Raw genomic sequence first — 17,445 nt, forward strand, 5'->3', positions numbered from 1 at the left:
GATGAAGTCCCTTCCTTGTAAGCATGTCCTAGGATAGTCTATTTTGGGGATTTGCCATGTATATTTTATGGTCTTTTCATAACCAAGAGCACCTCATTTGTTGTAATGAATGTTGATACATGTATGGATGATTTCTTTAAGTTGATTATCTTGTCTTAGATGATGTCTTAGAGTAATCATATTGCTTGAGTTTTTCATGGTGAGAGTGGAAGCAAGGTTATGAAATGGTTTCATGGCATGTTGATAGGTGACTTTGATAGACCATTGCTTAGGAAATCCTTTGATGGTGTATGCTTAATCTCTAACTCCATGTGCTTTATCATTTTGTCAAGAACTTGATAGTCTCTCATTTAAGTAAATGTGTATAAGCTACACCTTAGTTAGGTAGTCTAAGCATGTTTATCTTTTGATGGATTATACTTATTTGAGACCTAATGTACCTCTTGATTACTTATATGGCAACCATGTGTTGCTATGTAAGTCTTGACCATCATATGTTGTTTTTCCCCCAATTTAGGTCTAATCTAGCATATGTATAGGGATGGAGGCAGATTCACTTCCCTAGTCTCCTCTTCTTAATCTTTTCATCCTAAATTCCTTGCAAATTAGTGTTTTATGCACTTTGAATTCCTAATTTAAGTGACAACAAACAAAACCTCTATGAACACCCCTTCATCATCCTAAGAATGACTCTAAACACTTAGGTTGCCTTAGACTGGCGTAGTCCCAGTGGTTCGACTTACCCGACCAATAGCCCTATTTTACAATGATTCGTGCTATTGCGAAGGTTGATGTTAATTGACCAACCGATCAATTTTTGGCGCCGTTGCCGGGGACTTGCATACGGTTTAGCAACCAAAGTTTTAGGGTTAAACTTAGTGTGATTGTTAATATTGTGTTTTGTGCATATTTCTCGTGTGGTTTAACCATTTTTATGTTGTAAGATTCTAGGGACTCGACTCTCGCCATGGGAACGCTAGCAAAGTGTAAGTCTAGAGGACCCTAGGTAAGCTTCTTGACCTTTTAGTTTCGCATTGTTATATTTTGTGCATGTGTTAAGCTTAGAAGTAGTTAATTTATTTGCAAGCCCTTGTTGAGGCTATATTATTGTTTTAATTTTGTGTTCAAGCATCGGTCCTTGTCGTGGCCATTTATTTTTTGTCTTGATAATTGAGGAGAATGGGAACATCATATGTGGAGTTGTGGTTGATGAATTGTTTTGTTGAGTATATGCTTTGTTGTTGATGTTCGGTTGTAGGTCACTTTCCTTACCCACAACTGATTCTCCCATTGATATTAACTCTCTTGAAAGAACTCTTAGACGGAACCCTAGGGAACCTACTCTTATACGGGATCTTGAAACTGAATTTAATACAATGGGGGATAATATAGGAAATCCGGGGAATGAAAGGGCTGAAATTCCTAATATCGAGCCAATGACTCTTAGAGATCATTTCATCCCTACCACCTATACTTCTCCATCTTGCATAGTGATGCCAAATATTGATGCAGCTCAATATGAGATCAAATCTAGTACCATCCAAATGCTTCCATCTTTTCATGGTTTTGATAATGAAGATCCATATAAGCATCTCGATGAGTTCCTTGAAATCTGTTCGACCATCCGGTTGAGAGGATTTCCTGAAAATGCACTCCACTTACATCTTTTCCCATTCTCCCTAAAGGATAGGGCAAAATATTGGTTGAACTCCCTTGCTCCCAACTCTATTACTTCTTGGGCTCAATTGCAACAAGAATTTCTTAAGAAGTATTATCCGGTGAGTAAAACCAACCAAATGAGGCGTTCCATTCTAAGCTTTTCTCAAGTTGATGGAGAACAACTCCACGAGACTTGGGAAAGGTTACAAGATCTTCTTCGGAAGTGTCCTCATCATTTGATCCCAAAATGGCAATTAGTGCAAGCTTTCTATGCCGGCTTGACCGACACCCATAGATTCATGGTTGACTCTTCTAGTGGTGGGATGTTCATGTCCAAGAATGCGGATGAGGCTTGGACCTTACTTGAGAATTTGAGTGAAAATTCACTTCAACACAATTCTCGTAGGGCTCCGACCTCAACCACTCCAAAGAACACCAATCCTTGTCAACAAAAATCAATAAGGGAGGAATCATCTCAAGTGGATGCCATTGCTCATAAATTCTACCAATTGATGGCACCACATCTTCCCCCTTCATTGTCTCAAAATTCGGCAAGTTCGGTTTGTGCTTCATGTACTAGTCCATTCCATCTCTCGGAAGATTGCCCCACACCGGAGCAATTTCCCAATCCTAACCAAGAACAAGCTAATGCCATGTTCTCAAGGCCCGGGCATAACCCGTATTCCAATACATATAATCCAGGTTGGAGGGACCATCCGAATTTTTCGTGGAGGCAACAAGCCCCACAAAATTCCCAACTTCAAAATCAAGGGCCTCAAAATCAGCCCTCTTCTCAATATCAAGGTAGGCCTTTCCAAGCCTCTTCAAGCTACCAACCTCCATACAATCCAAGTGTCTCCACTCAACCTCCTGTGAATCCAATTGATGAGATAGTGGCTACAAACAAGCAAATGATGGAATCATTAAATGTGCAAATGATGGAATCATTAAACAAGCAAATCATGGATTCCAACAAGCATCTCTTAACATCCTTGCAACCTACTCTCCAAATGGTTCACTCCCATACTCAATCCATAGCTAGGCTCGAAAATCAAATGGGACAAATAGCTAACCAAGTGAACCAACTTCTTCAAAAAAATAAGGGTAAGCTTCCCGCTCAACCATTTGAAAATCCTAGAGGAATGCATGTGATTGATGAAACCCCTCCTCCGAGTGGGCTGACTCATGAACAAGTTCAAGCTATCACCACCCTTCGGAGTGGTAGAGTGGTTGACAACAAGGTTGATGGAGACACAAGTGAGAAAAACCCTCCTTTGAAAAATCCGAATTCAAGCTCTTCAAGTCCAAATTCAAGCTCTTCTTGTCCAAATACCATTCACGGAAAGCCCACTCATGTCACCCCAAATGTGGAAACTTCTTATGAGCCGAAAGCTCCGTTTCCTCAACGTCTCCAAGAATCGACACATTTTGGGAATAAGAATTGCAAAATTCAAGACATGTGGGAAGTTTTCAGGCAAGTAAAGATCAATCTTCCTCTCTTGGATGCTATCAAGCAAATTCCTCCCTATGCAAAATTCTTTAAGGATTTATGCACTCAAAAGCGCACTTCCAGAAGTCATTTACCAAAGAAAGTGAGGTTAACCGAAAATGTTAGTGCGATCATTCAGCACCGCACTCCTCCGAAGTATAAGGATCCGGGTGCCCCCACAATCTCTTGTGTCATTGGTGACAACAAAATCGAGAGGGCCCTCCTTGACTTAGGAGCTAGTGTGAATTTGATTCCATACTCAGTTTACCTACAACTTGGTTTGGGAGATCTTAAACCAACTCTAATAGTATTGCAACTTGCTGATAGATCTATTAAGCAACCACGGGGAATCATTGAAGATGTTATCATAAAGGTGGATAGGTTCTACTTCCCGGTAGACTTCGTGGTTCTTGATACGGAACCAGTCCACGACCCAAGAAAACACATTCCCATAATTCTTGGACGTCCTTTTCTAGCTACAGCTAATGCTTCTATTAACTGTAGAACCGGATTGATGGATATCTCTTTTGGGAATATGAATGTTAAGCTCAATATTTTCAATGCTGTGCATCTTTCTTTGGATGAGAGTGAGTGTTTTGCAATCACTATTGCTGATGAACTCATTGAAAATCCAATTCCACCTCCTTCAACGGAGGATCCCCTACAAGCTTGCTTGGTCCACTCTGATTTTGAGGATTTTAATGAGGAAAAATCCGTTCGGGAAGTCAACTCCTTGCTTGATATTCCATCACCATTTTCCTCTCCTTTATGGGAAACACCAAATCCATCTCTATCTTGGGATTGTCCATCTCCTTCCATTTCTTCACCGGAGTTACCTCAACATTTTGAAGGTAAACCACCGGACAAGGGTAAGGAGAATGTTGGCAAGTTGCTGGAAATTCTTCCAATCATTCCGGCCCAATCTAGAATCATTGTCCATGATACTCAACCTATGAACAAACCATTTGAGTACAATGAGGTATATGAATTGGAGATTGCAAATATGAAAGGTCATGATCCTCCCATTGTTAGTCAAGACAATGACATTCAACGAGCCTCCATAATCTCGAACAAGCAACACCTTTGCTTAAATCTGAAAATAGAAGAAGTAAGATTAAAAGCGATGCTCAAATCCTCTAAGGCCAAACTTGTTTCTCTTCGGAAGGATCAAATTCCCTTACCATTCATTGATCTAAGTTTGAGACCATATGAAGGAGGCAAGTTGCATACGGAGTGTTAAGGATCCATCTCTCTAATGGATCCCGATCCTGGTTCATCTAGCTATCGACATTAAATTTAGCAAAGCAAGGGAAGAAATTCTTTCGATGTTCCAAGCTTCCCTACCTTCTCAAATTGCTCGTGCCTTGAAATTTTCTGGGAAATGGTTAAGAAAAGCCAAAAATTTAATTTTTCTGGAAATCTCTTCAGTCGTGTTCCAAAATTTTAGACTGGTTTCTTAGACCTTCTCAACTCTAATTTTCATTCCCGGAAGTTTCCATCGCTTTTTAGTAATTTCACCGCATCTTGGAATGCTACTTATGTGCATAATGTCTCATTTTAATGCATTTTTGAAAAATTTTCCCAAATTCCATCCGTGCATTGAAATTCTTGCACCGTTTAAAATTTTTCCATGCATTTGCAATGTTTGAAAAATTTTCAATATTCTCCATGCATTAGAGAAAAATTGCAAACTGTAAACAATTTTTAAAATTTTTCATCCATGCTTTGGAATGGAATGAATTTGCATGGTTTAAAAAATTTTCCTACATTCATTCATGCATTTGAAGAGACCAAATTCCACCCATGCATTGGAATGGACTGAATTTGAAATTTTTAAAAATTTTCCATGCTGTAAAAAATTTGCACAGTTTGAAGCATTTTCCAAATTTTCCATGCATTGCATGAAGTTGCCAAGTTCTTGATTTCCATCCATGCATTGGTTTGGAATAATGCATGCAAGGTCTGAAAATCCATCTATGTATTGCTTGGCATCAGGTGCAGCAATTGCAAAAAAATGTCTTCACCATCAATTCGAATGCTACTGTCAAAATTTGGAGCAATCTAACTCTCATTTGGATTGCTCCAACCTTCCTCACCATCATTCCGAGGCTACTACTTGTATTTGGAGTAATCTAGCTCCATTTTAGAGTGCTCCAATTATGAACCAATCTTGCATGCACCACTGCCCAATTTTAGAGCGCTCTAAATTCCATTTGGATTGCTCCAAATTTCAGTCCTCACAGCTGAGCTCACCCCCTAGCCTACTGAGCCATTTTCGAGCACTTTAAATTCTAGTTTGAGTGCTCGAATTTCATGCACCAACCCACCCAACTCACTGCTCTCAGTTCGAGCACTCGCCAATCCTATTTGGAGTGCTCGAACTCCACCTTCTTTCTCTCTCCATAGCCAACCCCAACATACCGAACCTACTAGCTCCATTTCGAGCACTCGAGCTCCCTCTAGTGAGTGCTCGAACACCTCATGCCAATGCCCCGAGCTCTCGTTGCCTCACCCCCATCACTCCTCTCGGTTCACACCACCCTCCTCCAAAACCTCAACTATCCTCACCACTCTCCAACACCAACGCATCACCACACACAACCCATCTCTCCACCTCACAACCATCCCAACCAATCGGCATCCCTCACTTCACTACCCCAACTCAACCCAACCCTTCCCTCGACCCTCCTCACCTCACCACTCTAACCAAACTACAACACCCCCCACAACCCCCCACACATCCAACCCTCATGCATGTTTTCATATAAAAAAAAAATAATAAAAAAAAAGTGAAAAAAAAGAAGAAGAGTAAAATGGCACACTTTTGGCATTCTTTTGCTATCCATTTTAAACTTGTGGCTAATGTGTGCCAATTTATGTTTTTGTATAGATTTCTATCTTTCAATAACATTCATGTTTGTATTATTTTTTCTGTTCCCGTTTTTCTTAAAAGACCTATGCTTTTACATGTATATTTTAGTTGTATTTTGATAGGTCTTCATGTCCAAGTTTGGGGGACGCAGTTGCGCACTTACATAGCTGAACATCTTCGCCTTTGTCACTCCACTTGGTATTATTGTTCCTTTCCCCCCTTTTTGCTCTTATTTTGATTTACTTGTCTTCTCACATTGAGGACAATGTGACATTCAAGTTTGGGGGTGCATTTATGCATTTTTAGTTTCATAATTTTTGCTAAGCAATGATAGTATAACTTGGAACTTGTCGGAGACAAAGCATATGTTTAATACCTTGTGTATAGAAGTAATGGACATTTTTGAAAATAAAGAAAAATTTGAGTTGAAATGATCATGTGGATTCAAATTAGTCTGTATAAATGTCTCAGTTAGATTCTTGCTGGATTTGACACTCTTTTAAGCTTCACAATGCACAGATGCACATTGGAAACTTAACTGTGAGGCATGCAACTTAATCGACCTTGACCTTGGCCTAGTTAATCTGATTTGATGAACCTAATAGATGAATATCTTTGGCATGATTTAAGTTGTCTAAAAAAAAAAAAAAAACTGAGAAAGAAAGAAAAAATGACCAGTTGACGTTCGTAGCCTTTCCAACTCGAGCTATTAAGCCCTTTGGAGTGTCTCTTCACTTAACACCCTGAAGCCATCTGGTTTGGGAGTTGTTGGTCTAACGCTTGCTACAAGGGTTGGTTAGAAAGCTTAAACGACTTTAACATTGCACGGTCAGTCAAAAAAATTGTAATAAACATGGTTCGCTAGAGTTCATAGCCTTTCCAACTTGAGCTATTAAGCCCTTTGGAGTGTCTCCACACTTAACACCCTAAAGCCATCTGGTTTGGGAGTTGTTGGCCTAACGCTTGCTACATAGGTTGGTTAGAAAGCTTAAGGGACTTCAGCATTGCACAACCATCTTATGTTTCACTTCTGAGTTACAATAAATTGTCAACAAGCAACAAAAGTTGTCTTGTAAATAAAATCATGCCTTAGGGACCTCATTTAAAGGGGAATTCAATGATTTGAAAACTTGTGCTTTGGAATTGGAAAAGAAAGTAAAAGTCGCATGTTGAGAATCCAATTCACTTTCACTGAAGTTAGAGTTGATTTCCATTCAAGAGATGATAATTGAGTTATTTATATAGTCTATGATGTTGATACATACATGTTGAAATGTGTTTAGTATCAATGCTTCATAAATGCAAGGTAGTCTTCCCAATGACCCCATCTCCAGTTCTTTGTTGTTTCAAATTGTATTTGAGCTATGTTTGCACTTCATTTCACCATGGATGATATTTTTGTGGTAGCATGCCCATGGTTGTATTTTCATTGAAGTATTCATTTTGGTTTTGCTAAGGGACTAGCAAAATGTAAGTTTGGGGGTGTGATAAGCGCCGAATATTGCATATTCAAGCGCCCTTAATTGCATTATTTGAGTCCATTGTTTGTTTAATTATGTAGATTACCTTCATATGCACGTTTTTGCGTATTTTCAGGTTCATTGGCCAAAAAGAAGCAAGAAGGATGCTTTGTGGAGTTTTGAACATCAAAGGTCACAATGCTGAATTTCTTGCAGCAGTGGAACCTGGACTTTGCTCGCCATTTTGACCTTGTAAACTCAAGAACTGGACTTCCCTCATAACATGACATATTTAGATCTCTGAATCAGCTTTCCAAATCTTCAAGTGGTTCATCATTCGGAGTTCGGAGCAGAGAGTTATGATCTTCTTATCATAGGTGCTCAGAACTGCCTGGCAGCAATAAATTTCTGCCTTGCTCTTCAATTTCGACCAATCATCCTTGAGAATTGGATCTCCACCAAAACATGAAGTTTTTAGACCTCTGAATTAGCTTTCCAAATCTTCAAACGGTTCATCATTTGGAGTTTAAAGCGCAAAGTTATGGCCGTTTTACCAAAGTAGGTCCGGGCGGAGCAAACCAAGCATAAGGCATTCTGGCCAATTTTCGTGTGCTCGAGGCCTTATTTCGAGTGCTCGAAATTAGGGCAGATTGCTTCACGAGATCAGCAGTGGAGTCAGGACTTTGCTCGCTATTTTGACCTAGAAAGCTCGAGAACTGGACTTCCATCATAACATGAAAGATTTAGAGCTCTGAATTAGCTTTCTAAATCTTCAAACGGTTCATCATTCGAAGCTCGGAGCAGAGAGTTATGGCCTTGTTACCAGAGGTACGCAGAACTGCCTGGCAGCACTGAAGTACTGCCTTTCTCCCCATTTTTGACCAACCAGACTTGAGATTTGGGTCTTCATCAAAACATGAAGTTTTTAAAGCTTTGAACCAGGTCTCCAAATCTTTAAACGGTTCATCATTCGGAGTTCGGAGCGTAAAGTTATGGCTGTTTTACCAAAGTAGGTCCGGGCGAATTAAAGCAAGCGTAGAGCAATCTGCTCCATTTTCGAGTGCTCGAGGCCTTGCTTAGAGTGCTTGAATTTAGGGCAGAATTGCCTTCGGGAATTCTCATTTTGGCAGCCACTTGTGCATTGGTTTCCTCATTTTCTACTTACTTCTTTATGAGGTGGTTGGGGATGTTTTTTGGAGGAGAGAGAGAGCTTTGTTGAAAGAGATAAGGGAAGGAAGGCCACACATATCATTATCCTATATTCTAGCAAGATAGAGAAGAGAGCAAGGAGGAGGGTGTTCTTGAGTGCTACAGTAGGACCACGAAAATGGAGTCTTGGATGGAGCTTCTTCCTTCTTCTAGCTTAGCAATGGGTAACTAACTCTTTCCCTAGGGAGGTGATGAAGTCCCTCCCTTGTAAGCATGTCCTAGGATTGTCTATTTTGGGGATTTGCCATGTATATTTTATGGTATTTTCATAACCAAGAGCACCTCATTTGTTGTAATGAATGTTGATACATGTATGGATGATTTCTTTAAGTTGATTATCTTGTCTTAGATGATGTCTTAGAGTAATCATATTGCTTGAGTTTTTCATGGTGAGAGTGGAAGCAAGGTTATGAAATGGTTTCATGGCATGTTGATAGGTGACTTTGATAGACCATTGCTTAGGAAATCCTTTGATGGTGTGTGCTTCATCTCTAACTCCATGTGCTTTATCATTTTGTCAAGAACTTGATAGTCTCTCATTTAAGTAAATGTGTATAAGTTACACCTTAGTTAGGTAGTCTAAGCATGTTTATCTTTTGATGGATTATACTTGTTTGAGACCTAATGTACCTCTTGATTACTTATATGGCAACCATGTGTTGCTATGTAAGTCTTGACCATCATATGTTGTTTTTCCCCCAATTTAGGTCTAATCTAGCATATGTATAGGGATGGAGGCGGATTCACTTCCCTAGTCTCCTCTTCTTAATCTTTTCATCCTAAATTCCTTGCAAATTAGTGTTTTATGCACTTTGAATTCCTAATTTAAGTGACAACAAACAAAACCTCTATGAACACCCCTTCATCATCCTAAGAATGACTCTAAACACTTAGGTTGCCTTAGACTGGCGTAGTCCCAGTGGTTCGACTTACCCGACCAATAGCCCTATTTTACAATGATTCGTGCTATTGCGAAGGTTGATGTTAATTGACCAACCGATCAAGTATATCTCCAACCTTGACCATTGATAATGTGTTACTTGTTAAACGTCTCAAACACAACTTGTTTAGCATTAGTCAACTATGTGACAAGGGATTCAATGTAATATTTAAATTGGATAAGTGCATTGTTGAAAAAGATAGAATTCAAATTTTTAGTGCTCTTAGAAATGGAAACCTATACACCTTGCTTTTATGTGAATTGTATGACCAAAATGTTAAATGTTTTGTCTTATCTAGTGATAATATTTGGCTTTGGCATAGAAGGCTTAGTCATACTTGCATGGACTCTATTTCTAAGTTATCTAAACTTGAGTTAGTCAAAGGCCTCCTAAAGACTAACTTTGTCAAAGATAAAACTTGTGGTGTTTGCCAAATAGGCAAACAAAACAAGTCTTCTTTCAAAAAGAAAAAGGACGTAACAACCTCTAGACCACTTAAGTTAATTCATATGGATTTGTTTGGGCCGGAAAGAATTGCTAGTCTTAGTGGAAAGCGATATGCTTATGTCATTGTCGATGACTTTTCTAGATTCACTTGGGTATTTTTTCTTACACACAAAAATGAAACCTTCTCAATCTTTTCTAGATTTTGTAGAAGAGTGGATAGAAGAATGGAAAATGAAAAGGAATGTAAGATCAAATGTACTAGAAGTGATAGAGGAAGATAATTTGTCAATCAAGATGTTGAAAGGTTCTGTGATGAAAATGGATATGATCATAATCTCTCGGCACCTAGAACTCCTCAACAAAATGGTGTTATTGAAAGAAAGAATAGGTTTCTTCAAAAAATGGCTAGAACTATGCTTAATGAGCATTTGTCTCCTAGATCTCTTTGGGCCGAAGCCGTTAACACTTCATGCTATGTCATCAATAGGGTCATTATTAGAAAAAATTTCAACAAAACACCATATGAGCTTAGGAATCAAAAGAAGCCCAACATTGCCTATTTTAAGGTCTTTGGATGTAAATGTTTTGTGCTTAACGATAAAGATAATTTAGGAAAGTTTGAACCAAAATCGGATGAAGGCATCTTTCTTGGTTATTCATCCAAAAGTCGAGCTTATAGAGTATTCAACAAAAGAACACAAGTTGTGGTGGAATCAATTCATGTAGTGTTTGATGAATCTGATTTTCCACGGCCAAGTATCCCATTGGATGATGATGATGAGAAGAATGACATAAACAAAAATATTGACGACATTGACATTGAAAATCTTAAACTTGATGACCCTAAAAAGGGTGATGCCAGTGATAATCTCTCTATTGATGACTCTCCTAAGGAATGGAAGTTTGTCAATAATCATCCCATTAATCAAATAATTGGTGATCCATCAAAAGGGGTTGGCACTAGGTCTTAACTTAAAAATCTTTGCAATTATGTGGCATTTGTTTCTCATCTTGAACCTAAGAACATACATGAAGCTGAAAATGATGAGTCTTGGATTTTGGCCATGCAAGAAGAGCTTAATCAATTTAAAAGAAATAAGGTTTGGGTATTAGTGCCTAGACCTAAAGAAAAGACCGTCATAGGCACTAAATGGATTTTTAGGAACAAGAAAGATGAATCGGGAAACATTGTAAGGAACAAGGCTAGACTTGTTGCACAAGGATATAATCAAGAAGAAGGTATTGATTATGAAGAAACTTTTGCTCTCGTTGCTAGGCTTGAAGCTATTAGAATGCTCCTTGCTTTTGCATCATTCAAAAATTTTAAGCTATTTCAAATGGATGTAAAGAGTGCATTCTTAAATGGCTTCATAGATGAAGAAGTTTATGTAGAATAACCACCGGGATTCGAAAGCTTTGATTTGCCTAATCATGTTTTTAAATTATCCAAGGCTCTCTATGATTTAAAACAAGCTCCTAGAGCTTGGTATGAAAGACTGAGTGGTTTTCTAATTCAAAATGGTTTTGTTAGAGGCAAGATTGATAATACTCTATTTACCAAGACCATTAAAAACAACTTATTGATTGTTCAAATTTATGTCGATGATATCATTTTTGGTTCAACTAATAGTTTGCTTTGTGAAGAGTTTGCTTCAATCATGTAACACAAGTTTGAAATGAGCATGATGGGGGAACTCAACTTTTTTCTTAGGTTTGCAAATCAAACAAATACTTGATGGCATTGTCATTTGCCAATCCAAGTACGTTAAAGATTTGTTAAAGAAATTTGGCTTGGAAGACGCCAAACATGCCAAAACTCCTATGAGTCCCTCCTTGAAAATTGATAAGGATGAGAAAGGCATAGAAGTGGATATCAAAAGGTATAGAGGAATGATTGGTAGCCGCTTATACTTAACGGCAAGTAGGCCGGACATTATGTTTTGTGTATGCTTGTGTGCTAGATTTCAATCATGTCCTAAGGAATCTCATTTAAGTGCTGTAAAATGCATTTTTAAATATCTTGGTGGCACTGTCAATCTTGGTTTATGGTATCCTAGACACACCTCATTTGAACTAGTAGGTTACTCCGATGCGGACTTTGCCGGGTGCAAAATTGATAGGAAAAGCACCAGTGGAACTTGTCATCTCCTCGGTCAATCTCTTGTTTCTTGGTCATGTAAAAAGCAAAACTCAGTAGCTTTATCAACAGCAGAAGCTGAATACGTGGCTGCAGGTAGCTGTTGTGCTCAAACACTCTACATTAAGCAGCAACTTGAGGACTTTGGGTTGATATATGATCATGTTCCTATCAAGTGTGATAACACAAGTGCCATATGCATCTCTAAAAACCCCATTAAGCACTCCAAAACCAAGCATATTGAAATTCGATATCATTTTCTCAGAGACCATGTGTCTAAAGGCGATATCAAACTTGAATTCATTTCTACCGACAATCAATTAGCAGACATTTTTCACAAAACCTCTTCATGAAGATAAGTTTTGTACCCTTAGAAGAGAGATTGGGTTAGCCAATAAGCCCTCATTGATCAAGACACTATTTTCTCATAACTCAAAGCATCAATTTTATTCAGCCGACTTAGTTGAGAACTAAGTCGACCTAACTTCAAAATAAGCCGCCTCAGTTAGTAACTGAGTCGACTGAGTTTGCCTATTGCTTTGTGTAGTCTCGGTCCAAGTCAGCCATCTGAGTAGTTAACTCAACCGACTGAGTTATAAAATGAGCCGACTCAGTTAATTAACTGAGCCGACTAAATCTTACGGGACAGAGCCTTTTTAGGGTTCATCATTATCATCTTATTCATTCCCCCCCTTGCCATCTAAAGAGGTGCAACAGAAGCGATATGATTCCACTTCTCTCCACTCAAAATCAGTAAGCCCTCTGCACCTTCTTCCTTCCATTCTTGATATCTATATATATATATATATCTCATATACACTCTTCCAACTCATTTTACATCACATCCATATCTCAAACCCTAACGCACTATGTCTGACGGCACACCTCTTCGCCGAAACCCTAAGAGAACTCGGCGTACTCCTAACGATGATTCAGGCCCTAGCAACCCGATCCCTCCTCAACCCATCGAAACCCAAGGCCGCGGCATGCCCATCCCTTACACTCGTCTCTTCAGAGGCCCAACCTACAAGATTTTATTTGAAACTAGCTTCGTCAATCATCAGGTTGCCAAGGGTAAATGTCTTACAGAAGAGATATGTGATGCCTTTAACCTTAATACCTACAAGCTGTTCAAGGATATTGGACTGGAATAATTCGTTAAATTGGACATTCCTTACTATCCGCGTATTGTAAGGGTTTTCTACACGTATCTTGAAAGAGTTGGTAGAACAAGAAATATTCGTACATTTCTAGGCTTTGCTTCACATACATTCAATGAAGAAGAAATTGGGGCTGCCCTAGAAATTTTTCGAGGAAGAATTCAGCATTATTCCACTCACACTTGGTATGTTGCAGATGATTTTGATAAACACGAAGCTATGCAGCAGATTTGGTACAACAAATCCCTCACCAATATCTCCATCATTAAAACCAAACAACTCACCCTTGAGGCTTGGGTTCTTCACAATATCATTACCTATAACTTCCTTCCCAAGTTCGGTAGCCATGATCGTGTCACCAAGATGGAAGTCTTTCTGATATGGTGTGTATTAAATGGCAAACAGTTCGACTTTGCTTATGTCATGCTCAATCACATGCTCAAGTGCCAGAATAGAAAATCTAGATCTCTTGGTATGTTGCAGATGATTTTGACAAACACGAAGCTGTGCAACAGATTCGGTACAACAAATCCCTCACTAATATCTCCATCATTAAAACCAAACAGCTCACCCTTGAGGCTCGGGTTCTTCATAATATCATTACCTATAACTTTCTTCCTAAGTCTGGTAGCCATGACCGTGTCACCAAGATGGAAGTCTTTCTGATGTGGTGTGTATTAAATGGCAAATAGTTCAACTTTGCTTATGTCATGCTTAATCACATGCTCAAGTGCCAGAATAGAAAATCTGGATCTCTATATTTTGCCATGCCTCTAACTCTTCTATTCACAAGATGGAAGTTTCCTCTCGACTTTGAAGAATATGAAATGTTTGGGCCAAAAGATAAATTTAGTCCCTCTCAAATGAAACTCATGGGGCTTGAACAGGATAAGTAGGGCACCTGGTTCTACCCTAGGCAGAAAAGGTGGGAAGACGCCCTTGCGCGGGGAGAAGAATCAATTGGTGAGGACAGTGAAGCTGAGGAACCTCCCGGTACTGATGGTGAGGCTGACCATGAGGATGGCCCTGCACTCGCTGACGCTGATATCCCATCTCATACCCCTTCTACGCGGGATATCTTATTGAAGCAGCTCGACATCTCGCGTCGCATGGAAACTAAGATGGATGCTCTCACCCACCGTGTGGACACATTGGCTCTTCGCTATGATGACATGTAAGCCAACCTTGCTGAGATTCGTAGCGCTTTGGACCTCCCTCATTTCTGATGCTACCAAAGGGGGAGAAATGAGTAGTTGATGTGTAAATCATGTAAAGGAAGTACTATTGAAGTATCATGTCAATCTTACTTTAGGCCTAACTTAGGACATATTTTGTGGTCTAGGCTAGCTGTTTTGTTTCAAAGACACCTTGATGTTATGTGGTCTACTGTTTTGCTTCAATATCCATCATGTACTAAAATCTACATTAAATGGATTAACATGTTATAGATATATATGTGTTATGTTTCAATGAAGCCTATATCTACAAAATGACAGGGGGAGATTAAAATCTCTATAAACTCTATGCTGAATGAGTACAATTCATAATAAGCATGTGTCTTATAAGAATTTAAATTAATGCCTACTGACAGGGGGAGTACCCTTCTTATGTTTATAAAGAACACATCAATGATTTGTCATCATCAAAAAGGGGGAGATTGTTGACCCTACGGATTTTTTCTAAGGGCAATTCGGTACTTTTGATGATAACAAACCATTAATGATGTTCAGTGGACTAATGTTTTCATTAAAGTTCATTCCAGATCAAAAGGAACATTATAAGGTCATGAAGGAAGTACCCAATTCACTGGAGCTAAAATCACAACTGGAACATACCATCAAGATACAACTGGCTTCAAAGATCATAAAAGCTTACCTATGGGGTAGGCAGATTGGTGAGTGGCTTAGGAGCAAAATGTAAAGAGTCTGTGATCAATTGAAGCTCTCTCTAAGGTCATACATCATTCATTCATTTCAAACCATCATATACAGATTCTAAGGCATCAAGTGCATCAAGATAATGGGCTAAGACAACTCAGCAAGCTAAGTCTGAAATTCAGCCGCCACAGTTAAGCCGAGACTCATCAAAATCAAAATACAACTCAGCTGCCTCTCTTCTCAACTCAGCCGCCTCTCTTCTCAACTCAGCCGCCTTTCTTCTTAATTCAACCGCCTTTCTTCTCAACTCAGCCGACTGAATTAGGTCGAGGCTCCATCACTTTCAGAATCTTGAAACTACTCAACTCAGCCGTCTCTATCACTAACCAAGCCGTCTCACTCTTGAACTGAGCCGACTCAGTTCTCAACTTAGGCGACTTAGTTTTTTGGTTAAGTAGATCTGACCTTGAAATCCTCCTTACTTCAACCCGTGTTTCTCTTTGTGCTTTTACAGTTTGACTCATATTCACTGACATATTGTGTGTCTTCTAGCTCTTGTTTTGATGTCAACAGCCATTTTATCTATTAAAGGTTCATACACATGATTTCAAATCTCATCTGCCTTATGCACTGAACACTTCTGTCAAACAAGGAATCTCTGTCATGGGAAGCTTCTCTACCAAATGTGCCATGAAAAGTCTTAATCAAGAAAAGGACTTTCAACGGCTAAGTCAAGGGTTTACAACGGTTATGGTCTATGAAAGAGCTCTATATATGTTATGAGAAACAAGCTGCAAAAATAGTCTCTGAGCCTTATTTTCAACAAGTGATTCATATCATCTTACTGAGAAAGAAAGTTTGGCTACCCTCCACTCTTTAATCCTCAAAGCTAAACTTCAGATTCTTCTTTCACACATACATCATTTAGAGAGAGTGAGCTTCATTTGTATCATTGGATTCTCTAGAAAGAGTGAACTGTAAACTGTGAGAGAAAGATTGTTATAACACACTTATTCATTTCCTTGTAAGATTAGGAGAAGAAATTCTCTTAGTCCAATTACTGTAAGGGCTGGTTTAGCCCCTAAGATTTTGAGAGAGAGTCTCTCAGCAGGAAGAAACTGTTTCTTTCAAGGTTTACTCTCCACCCGTAAGGAGGAGCCATATTGGATTGGGAAGTCTCAAGAGGGGTCTTGAGCCGAGGAGTAGGAGCTTCCGAACCTCGCTAAAATCGTTGTGTCTATGTTTGCAATATCTCTATCTCTCCACTTTACATTATTGCTTACATTTATATGCTGATTTATCTAACTTGATTCTGTTATCTCACTATTGCATATCATCTTAAGTAGTTATCCTAAGAATACTTCTTCAAACCTTTAAATTTGTTTTAGTTGGACAAGTTGGACAAGGGCTCTACCCCTCCCTCTCCCCTCTAGAGTCCATTCTTGGGCAACAATATTGTTTGTTATGAATTAAAAATAGAAAAAAAATATTTTAATTTGACAACCTCATTTATCCATTGTCATATATGTTCTTCTCTCCATTATTTCTTTACATATTATTTATGGACCTGTTAACAGAAAAAAAAAAAAAAAAAAAAAAAAAAAAAAGAAGTCTAAAATGCGCTAAAAAAAAAAATTGTTACAATTTTTATTTTATTTTTTAGAAATTCAATTTTATACTTAGTAATTTGACCCCAACTTTATATTTCTGGCTCCATCCCTGCGCATAAGCCATGTTAAATGAATCACAATATATGCTATCTTCGAATTAGTGTGATAAAGTCAAAGATCAATTGTTGTATTGACCTTGACCAACTTTAGAATCGTCTCAATTATGATCATGGGTCTAGAACATCCAAATAGGAAATTAGTAGTATATATTATAGTTGATGAGTATGACAGTGATGAACGATATCCAAAGCATATGGGTATGAAGAATCTATCATGCTTAATTTTGAGGTAGAAATGGAATTCTTGAATCCTAATTTTTAGAGTAGGCCAATCAACAAGTTCAATATGACTCATACACTAACAAGGTTGAAATTAGGACCCAAATACCCTTCAGAGGAGATTCTGTGGCCATCTTATCCACCAAAATGATGCATTATGATTCTATGAAGTGAACTTGCATTGGACTATGTACTTTATCACATTAATTGCTTCATTTTGGTGTATAAGACGGGCATAGGAGGGGA

The sequence above is a fragment of the Cornus florida genome, unplaced genomic scaffold (assembly GCF_030987335.1).
Source record: "Cornus florida cultivar Cherokee Brave unplaced genomic scaffold, ASM3098733v1 CherokeeBrave_3.0.0_Hap2_Chr06, whole genome shotgun sequence".
NCBI classification, from domain to species: Eukaryota; Viridiplantae; Streptophyta; class Magnoliopsida; order Cornales; family Cornaceae; genus Cornus; species Cornus florida.